The 10,280-nt window shown below is 42.5% G+C and overlaps 1 long non-coding RNA gene across 1 annotated transcript; it reads left to right on the top strand.

The window, feature by feature from the left end:
• The first annotated feature begins 561 nt into the window (after positions 1-561).
• LOC108623137 (uncharacterized) lies at positions 562-10,020 on the top strand. Its single transcript, XR_001916531.2, has 3 exons — positions 562-964; positions 8,406-9,509; positions 9,671-10,020. It is a non-coding gene; the product is annotated as an uncharacterized LOC108623137 (long non-coding RNA).
• Positions 10,021-10,280: the final 260 nt, after the last annotated feature.

Raw genomic sequence — 10,280 nt, 5'->3', positions numbered from 1 at the left:
AATACAAAAATGGAGTATCCCATTAAAATGAATAAAGTTTATGTTGAAGTCTCCCGTCAACGTATTCATGGGAATCTACGATACGAAATATGTCAATCGACATGTATAAGAATAAATTTTGATATAAAACTGAAATTTTGATAGTTGAATGAAAATACGAATAGCTAGAACCAACAAACTATTACGTTCTATTAATTAAAAAATTGCTATTAATAGGCAATTAAATGAATGTATTAATTTATTATGATTACACTAAAATATATATTTAAGAATAATGAAAGAAGTTCAATAATTTTAAGTTTCCCGTAACCGTATTAAATTGGTAGTTTTTACATACCCCAATCACGGTTATATTGTTCGCTCAAATGAGGGGTATACAAAAATTTGTAAGTTTCACAATTTTTTTCTCCTATTTCTACCCCACTGTAAGCAGCCGCGTGGTAGGGATCGAGCGAGAGAGACAAATGGAGAAGGGACAAAGTAGGGGGCGAATCGTGCGCGGTGGGGAGAAGATCGGAGCGGAGCGCGACGGACCGAGCCGTTAGTCAGCCGTGGTTCGTCGTAGGGATGACTTCGTAGCGTGGAGTGACGTCGCACGATCCGACATTCGCGCGGCGACGGTGACACGGTACAAAAGACTTGCACGCGGTTCTTCACAGAACAAGGTTACGTGTCGTCACGACCGTGGTATCGCGCGGCCAGAGTAATAATCCGCATCCAGTTCTCGCGGGTAGATACACAGAACGAGAGGCGTGTTTCCCAGGCTGTGCAACTGTGCGGTGCTATCCCCGTTTCTCCGTCTTCCGCATTCCTCGCTTCGATTCGGAGTAAATCTGTCTTTCTCTCTCTCCCACGCATTTCTCGTGCACGGCGACTCGTGCCAGAGCCGTGTGTATCGACGGCCCCGCGAAGACGCTGCGGCCAGACGAGCAGTCGGAGAGCCAAACGAGCGGCGGCCGAAATCGTGAGTGAAAATCTATTAATAAGCGTGCGCCCCGGTCCGCATTAATCCAGGAGTCGTCTCGGATGCGAGCTGTCAAGCCACGCGGTGATAATTCTCCCTTTGGCATCGGGAACGTGTGAATGAACCGTTACCTTGAAAGGAACTCGAGAGCGGAACAAGACAACCGTGTCTCGCGTGCAGTTTCGTCGCGTTGCTCATCTTTCCGATGATACGGGAACATGGCTTGACAGCTTCGTAACGCGAATACTCGCCCGCCGTCTCGCCCGTGAATCCCGGCTGGCGGTGGCATGGCGGGGAGAGCGTGTTTCTGCCCACGTGTAGTCCTCCTGCCTTGTTCCCAACCTGTCTACATTCCCTCGGTTCACGATTCCGAGAACCCGCCGAGTTTTAATTCTCTATCGCACGAGTCTCGTAGATAAAGCGTCATGAATCACGCGACCCTCGCCACTCGAGGACGGTACATTTACTTTTTTTCGGTCGGTTCTCCTCACGATAGAAGGTCGCGGGTCCTGCGACAATACGTAGTGCACGGACCAGCTTTCGAACAGATAAGCCCCGGTTTTATTGCCAGGCGTACCAAAACTGCGACTACTCGGAGGTTGCGTTTGACATTTATATGACATTCGAACTTTCGATCGCGTGGTTACGATTATTGAAAGTGACACGGAGCGAAATGTAGTATAAGGAATGTTTCTTTTTTTTTTCTTCTTCTCTCTCCGTGGCGTGTGACAGTTGCTTGATTTTTTGTACACTCGATGCACGCACGGGATAGGCGTACGTACCTACAGCCCTGTTATCTTAACGAGCGAGTCGAACGAGCCGGTTTCCAGTGCGTCTCATTGCACGAACCGCGAGCCGGTATGAACTTCAACGGCAGTCCCTGACCCCGAGTGTTTCCTGTTACGAGAAAGGCCTCTCGCGAACCGCTCGGTTCGTTGGCATTCCTTTTGTCCGCGTTAATGATAATTGCGTAATCCTCGACCCGTCATTGGGAAAATTTCCAAGGTGCAGATGCATCGCACATTCCTTCCCGCCGCCAACGGTGGCTTTCTTTTGTTACGCCAATGCAACGCACACGGAACGTGTGAAACCGATGTCATTCATTGTACACCTATATAGTAATACAGAAACTGCACTAACTGAGACAGCTCGGGCATGTGTTAGTTTCCCTTACGGGGACAAAATTAAAAACGAGTAATAAGTCTACGTCTTATTTTTTCAATGCTCGATCTGGCATCGATACTGTTGCATTTTAATTAAATAAATTAATTAAAATGATTTTCACGCGTTAAATTAAAAACAATTTTATCCTATACGTTACCACCACCTATATTAAAATTCCTTTTATTTTGACGCGTGAAAATTATGTTAAAATTCAATAGTATTGATGCCAGATCGAGTATTGAAAAAATAAAACGTAGACTTATTACTCGTTATGAATTTTGTCCTCGTAGGGGAAACTAACACGCCTAAACTGGCTCAGTTTTTGTGTTACTAGCTGCATCGCGCAACCTTTTGTTTTCGCCTGGCAGCCGGTTGCCAATTAATTGAATTCTGAAATTACTTGTCGTTGCTTTTTTTCCCTCTCGCCAATCAGTATTTTTTGTAGTGCGTATAAGCATATCCTGACTTAACGGGAAACAATGCAACAGCATGTCGAAAATCGAAGAGGATTCATTGGTTGCGTGCGACGGTTGAAATTGTTTCGTGTCGTTTTTAAATCTACTGCATGTACGGTTCAAATATTTCGTTATCAGCTCTGCCAAGGTACGACAGATATTTTATTGTGAGGAATTATAAACGTTTTTGGAAATATGTTGTACGAACTCATCGATACATGGTCATTTTTCCCCAGCGATTCAGCGATGAAAATTTATCCCTAACTCAGAGGATTCTCGGCAGCTGCAGTCCCTTTTCCTATAGCAGAGGAACACAGTTCCAAAGAGCTCACCGGCCGTGCGTAAAAATTAGTCCCCCGAAGAAAAGAGAACTCGGTCACGTAGCGGCCAGGTAGGCAGAGCTCGTAGGGGCAAAGGTCGCCGGTTATTACCTGCCAGAGTGGTTCGGCCTCGTTCGTTTTCATTTGGAGCGCGTGCACGCGCGTTCCAAAGCTCCTCTCTCTCTTTCTCTCTCTCTGTCCCGCTCTGCTACCTCTCTTTCTACGCGCGTTCGTTGCCAGGGCCGACTGGATGAATCGTTCGAATCGGCTTCTCCGCTAGCCAGGCCTGGGTAGAAAAGGTTTTTCGCGAGCTTTGTTTGAAAATTAAAAAGGGAGAGGAGGATGTCTGACGGCGGCGAGGCCAGACGGAAAACGAGACGGGGTGATAATAGACGTCGAAGATGGAGCGAGAGAGTCGGCTTAAATTTGATTCACTTCTTTAACGCTGTCCTCTCCCGCGCCAGCCGCTTTTATTCTCTCTTTATCACCGGAGCACCGAGTGCGGAAGCGGAGGAGGAAGACCGCAGAATGCAATTTCCTCGGGGCACGAAGTAGATGTTCCAGTGGACTGCGACGCTCCGCCGCGTCGCTGGCCAGCCAATGCCTAGCGGATTTTTTCCTTTTTCTCGTTTTCCCCTCCGGAAATCTGTCCACGCGTCTACTTCTTTTAAGCTGCTACACAATGTCGGGCTACACTCACCTCGGCTCGACTTATCGTTCGGTAATTTTCATAATTCTTCCGCGGTTACGGGATTTTACCGGATTAGCGACATTGCGACGGTAATTGAATCGCATTCAAGAGTTTTGTGAAAATCGCAAATGGGAATTAGGTTCGTAGAATTATTGATGACGGGGATGTATTTTGTTAGTGGAAGGGAATATCGATAGGAAAGATTATTTGGTTCTGGCCAGATAATTCGACGATGATAATAATTTGTATAGGAACGTTGCCAAAATCGATTTCGCGGACCTAGCAATGCAATTTGTATTTCAAATCGTCGGCATTGACCTTAACCTGGATGCTCTAACGTCGAGCCTGTTACAGTTAGAAGAACTATAAGTCAGTAATAAAATAATAAGCTTTATATTGATAAAAGATTATGCGTATTTTAATATCAATTTTTTGACACCAGTTTTTAACATGTGTCGATCAAACGTGTTTCACGAAATTCGTGCAGTTTCAATAAAAATTGTATTTCTCCTATGTCGCTTTGATTGGAAACTTTCCAATATTCGGTTGTGAGAATTTAATTTTATTTGTTCCTGCCTATTTTATGTTCCCTTTTTTTTCTTCCTCTTTTTTTAAACTAAGGCTCGAGGGGAAAGTTTATTCGGTGGTGAAATTGTCGGATATTCCGGGCGAAATATAAAATATAGATTTTCGTTTTTGCGGGTGAAACGGCAGAAGCCAAATACAGGAGGGGAAACTTAACTTGTTTCGGGCACAAAATGGAGCTTTCAAGAAGTTGTGTATCTGTAGGACCGCCAGTGTCCTCTCCCCGGAAGTTGGATTGCTTGGAACGTCGCTTGAACGTGACGATAATGTGAATCCTCGGTTTTTCTTTGCGTTTCTTCGCCGCGTTCACTAACCCCGCCAGTAGAATTCAGGACGGCATGCAATAGGATAATAATTTCATCCGATGAAAACAATAGAGTGACGTTACCTTCCTCGATTTCCCTAGCATCAAGGTTCTATTGTCCACCTTTAATAACTGTTGCGTCGAAAGTATTTAACAATCGCTGTTAGAATCAGTAACATTTTAAAACTGTACGAAACTCATTACGTCATCCGTAAATCTAGCTCTCGTTTGCTTGATAACGTTTCAATTTCCGCCGGTTTTTCACGTTCGATCAGAAAAGTCTGGTAGCAGCTAGTAGATTTCGCGAGGCAAATGTTTATATACTGATCGCAATCTGCCTCGTATTTCCATCCTTTCAAAATAGACCCGTAGAATTTACCAGCCCGGAGGGAACGAATAACGCAATTTCACTTGATCGGCGTAAGCGTCCTATCGAATTGTAACCGTGAACCGCAGCTCGAAAATCGAGTACTTTTTCACGAAATCCGGCGACCTTAAAAATCCCACCATAATACAACTCGATAGTTTCAAATTCGTTCTTCGAATAAGTAGAATAAATCGTGGATTACACTTCTGTAGATTCATACAATTTGCGTGGATCACGTAAAAAATATGCGTGTGAAACATGGTGTTCTAGTAAACGCCTGTAAAGTATTTAATATAATAAAGTACATAAAATAACATGTGTTGTAAAATTAATATATAAACATAATTAAAATATTAATAAGAAAATTTTTAGATGTGATGTTAGGCTTTTGTAGTCAAAATTTTTCTTATATTTCCATGTACGTTCTGTCTTGTGCATTATTGACAATAAGCGTACTAAAACCTTATGCTGACGCCACGTAGGCAGTTCCTGTGCTCGCTAAAAATTTATGGAGCCTTTATATGCGTTTCCTACTTTAACGATATTATTGGTCGCTTGAAGAACTACAAGGAAATAATTGCAAAATTCCAAGCGATGTTGCAATACGGGGTATTCGCGATAATTTAGACCATCGTTTTTATCGTAAACGATAAATATTAGGAAAAAACCGAAGAGGATCAAGTTTTAATACATATTTAACTAGCAATGTGAGAGCGTATTTAAATTTTTTGTATTTTTAATATTTTTCTAGAAATAAAGGTGACCTTAATTTTTTAATAAGAAAATTTTTAGATGTGATGTTAGGCTTTTGTAGTCAAAATTTTTCTTATATTTCCATGTACGTTCTGTCTTGTGCATTATTGACAATAAGCGTACTAAAACCTTATGCTGACGCCACGTAGGCAGTTCCTGTGCTCGCTAAAAATTTATGGAGCCTTTATATGCGTTTCCTACTTTAACGATATTATTGGTCGCTTGAAGAACTACAAGGAAATAATTGCAAAATTCCAAGCGATGTTGCAATACGGGGTATTCGCGATAATTTAGACCATCGTTTTTATCGTAAACGATAAATATTAGGAAAAAACCGAAGAGGATCAAGTTTTAATACATATTTAACTAGCAATGTGAGAGCGTATTTAAATTTTTTGTATTTTTAATATTTTTCTAGAAATAAAGGTGACCTTAATTTTTTTAAATAGAATGCAAATCTTTTCAGGTCACTGAATGTCACAAAACAAGTTCAACCATGTAGTACACTGTAATCTTCAAGGTCATACAAGGGCAGAAATAAAAGATATAAATTCAACATTTCGTAATATTATATTTATTAATGTGTTGTAGTAATAAAGCTATATCTCATGTTCAATGTGATTTCCGCTGACTGTGTGAATGTTTATCTTTTCATAAGTCAAGCTTATTCTTTTAGTTCAGTGTATTTGTGCGTAACAACCAGAAACGATAGATTTGGTATAATTCCATACAGTTCTGGTTTTTAGTGTATTTAATAATACGTTATTAGTATGTATCGTTATTCTATGCAGGAAATAATGGATGTATTACATATTTTTTACGAGTGTAACTAAAATAAGAGACAGAATAAACCAATGTACGAAAGAAGATATTCATAGAGAGTATAGTCTAGTGAAATTCAGTTTCTCTATCCCAATAAACGTTTGAAACAGGACCCGTACAGTCAAAACGTCAAGGGATCCGTGAAATAACTCTTTCAGTAAACAAATGATCTCCATTTTCAAGAAGATCCGTCTATTTCGATAAGGAAAATGACCAGACTATTTGATGTCCTTCAATTGTATCAACACAGTCAGCGGAAGTCACATTTAACACGAGATATGGTCTTATTAGTACAACATACTAAAAATACAATATTACGAAATGTTAAGTATTTTTCTTTTATTTGTATCCTCGTCTGACCCTGAAGACCATAATGTACTACATGGTTGAACCCGCTTTCATATTATGTAAAAAAATTTGTAGCATTTCCTGTGATAATAGCCATTTTTGTCTCGTTCGTATGAAGGACTGACCCTGAAGACCATAATGTACTACATGGTTGAACCCGCTTTCATATTATGTAAAAAAATTTGTAGCATTTGTAGCAAATTTGTGATAATAGCCATTTTTGTCTCGTTCGTATGAAGGCCATTTTTATATCTAGAAAGATATTAAAAATACGAAAGATTTAGAAACGCTTTCACATTGTCGGTAAAATATACTATAACTTCCTCCTCTTTGGTCTTTTCCTAATATTTATATTTACGATCAGAACGATGACCTAAATTATTGCGAATATCTTGTACATCATACAACATGCTCTTTTTGTAAAAAGATTACCTATATGAAAATGTAAAGAACATGTGTGTGATTTTCTCTAGGACGAACACAGATCATTAAAAAAGAGGGATGATACGATATCATGTTTCCTTAGTAAATTTCCCCTATGTACCTCTGGAGGAAATCAGGTCGAGATACGCATTGAATGCAATTTTCCCTGTACGAGATATAACTATTTCCACGCGTATCGATCGTGTTTCTTTTCATTCGAAAATCTGACTTGATTCGAGTACTCTTCAACTGTGAAAATGCGTGAACGCGGCCAATTGAAAACACGAAACTTCGAAGAATGACGGCGGGATGCGCTTCCGAGGATCCTCGTTATTACACATGTAGATGCGTTCGCAGTTCGAATTCGTTTATGACTAGTCGGACAGTTCGGTTGGACACCACCGACTATATTTAATGTACCGCACGTAAAACAAGTAATCGTCAGAATCTAATCAAAGCGATGGCCATCGTTTCCGAGGGATATTACTTCCCGTCGATACGCAAACAACAGTTTCGCGTTGATGTCTCAGTTTCAGACTCATTTACCTAACTGTAATTAAAACTTGTTCGTTGGTTTGCCACAGTTTTATGGAAATGATTCCTTGTTATGGGATTGAGGGAGCTAATTGTTCAATTTATTTTCCTCTGGAGTAATCCCCCTTTTTTTGTACATATTATTTCCCTTTTATTTCTTTCCAATTGTTTCGATATACAGTGAGTTCTATATTCAAAGTTGAATAACTTTCTTAAACTATTTGTTGTATGTTGCATAAACTAAGCCTTCCATCACACCAGCGAATATTTAGTTCTTTGGTGTAATATTAAAAAGTTATTCAGTTCTGAAATGGATACGAATATACGTGGGACTCACTATACTTAACCCTTTGCACTCGAGGCCTTTTGCGCTCGGTCGAACCAGCAACTCGAGACGATTTCGGCTATATTAGAGAAGAATTTTAGGGGTACTTCAAATCATTTTATACCCAAAAGAACGTATACAAATAATAAAATTTTACCAATTTTTTCATTTTTATTGAATACAACAAAATCTGTTAAATATTACAGTTTGCAATTAGTTTTCGTGCCGGGCGCCGTAGCAGCGCCACTCGAGTGCAAAGGGTTAATATAAGATTTACAATACTAATTATAGTCAAAGATTCTTAATTACTGACGAAGGTATGATGACTTGGTTCCTGAAATGTTTTTCAGATCGTGGTTTCACTGAAGATGAGCTAAAGCAGAACGTGGATAAAAGTGAGACAGGTCAGGAGTAGCCAAGAGGCCGAGACATCATCGACGAGTTCTCTTAAGGTATGCAGCGGGGATCCAACGGTCGATGACGTGAATCGACCGACTTTTCGGTCGACAGCTGCTGGCGTGCAAAGGACGCTGGCTGAATGGCCGGCCAAGTATTTGACTGCGACTGCCGGAGGACCGTCTTGCAACGGTGGTACCGGATGACCACCGTCTAAACTGTGTTTCCTCGGCGAAACTCACCGAACGATAATCTCGTCAAACGTCGGTCAGGTACCTATTCGTCCGCTTTGATTTCCACCGGGTTCTTGCTGACGGATGTTGTTCGTGTACGGATAAACTCAGCCGTCCGCAAAGTTTATCGTTCGGACTGGTTAATCACCCGGTTGTTCGATCAGCATCGCGTTCACCACGTCGTCGGTATCCTACGAGACTCGCGATAGAAGAGAGGCGAGAAGGAAGAGCTCATTGGAACAACATCTCGTCGAAGACCGTCGTTGGCCGACGTAATCAAGAACGTATCCAACGGAGGGGAAACACAAACAGAGAAGAAGATCATCGGCAGAGGGGAAGCTGGTTTACCCATTTTAACATCGAGTGCAAGTGGTTCACGAGGAGTAGGAGGAGCAGAGGTATCCGCGAGGCGGATGAGGTCGGGGTGGATGGTGAACGCTGGTTCCACGCGCGTCGCCCTTGATCGAGAGGAGGACAGCCACGTGCAGGATCGTCCACGATTATCAATATCACGGGGATCGCGTTGATTTCCCCACCAACAGCGGCCACATGACTTGACGATCGCCCCACCTACCGCTGTTCGTCGTTGAACGAAGGCGGCGACAGTGGCAGCAACGTCACCGCGACGAGGGAACGACGACGACGACCGACGACGCCGGCAACGACGGCGACGTGGAAGGAAGAGAAGAGCACCAGAGAGTCGTCACGTCAGTCGGTGGTAGTAGTAGTAGTAGTAGTTGTAGTCATTGGGCGGCAGTAGCGGAGGCTACTTAACGAGTGACACAGGCTGCCGGTGATTCAGTTGGCGGCAGTCGATCGGAGCAGGTGCGGGCCCACTCGGTCGTATTTTACCTTTATTTCATTCTTCTTTTCATCGCGTCTCTTCCTCTCCCTACCTCGCTCTAACTGCCATCTCTGCTCCTATTATCGCTTCTCCTCTTTACGTCTCGCTACAATAGGTTTGTTTCTATCGTGCGGTGCGATAGGTAGGTAGAAGTGGTAGACGTGGTGGCTGTGCTGGTGCCGTTGTTGTCGTTGTTCTTGTTATCTTCGTCGTCGCCTCGTACGTCGCGTCGTCGTCGGTAGCAGTGCTGGTTTTCGGTGGATAGTGGATAATAGTGTCGCGTGTGAAACTGGAGCCGCTGGTGGGTACCAGTCGCAATCGAGAGGCAGAGCTATCATGTGCCCGTTGAGAATTTTCGGACTGGCCATCGTCGCGCTGGTGACTTTCGTTGGACGAGTGGCAGCGTATAGTAATCAGTGGGCGATACACGTCGAGGGAGGATCGGACGTAGCCCAGCAGGTCGCGCGGGAACATGGATTCCAGTATCTCGATAAGGTAAGTTACACCGATTCCCTTCCGCTTTCAACGAGCCTTTCTTTTCCCAAAGATGACCAGAGAAACGAGACTGCAATTCAGTTTAACTATAATTGAAACTGTAGTCATTGCATATCTCAATAGTTTTGCGGCCGGACAATCGTGGTTTTATTAACGCACCGTGATTCCTACAGTTTAATGGAAAAAAGATTGTGTTATCTTTCTATATGTTTTTCAAATATAGGCTCGTCGGATAACGCGTTGCTCAGCGCGGATTC

Source organism: Ceratina calcarata, unplaced genomic scaffold (genome assembly GCF_001652005.2).
Source record: "Ceratina calcarata isolate Rehan_Ccalc_2016 unplaced genomic scaffold, ASM165200v1 scaffold253.2, whole genome shotgun sequence".
NCBI lineage: Eukaryota > Metazoa > Arthropoda > Insecta > Hymenoptera > Apidae > Ceratina > Ceratina calcarata.
Note: the sequence above shows the minus strand (reverse complement) of the source record. Positions and strands in the feature narration are given on the sequence as shown.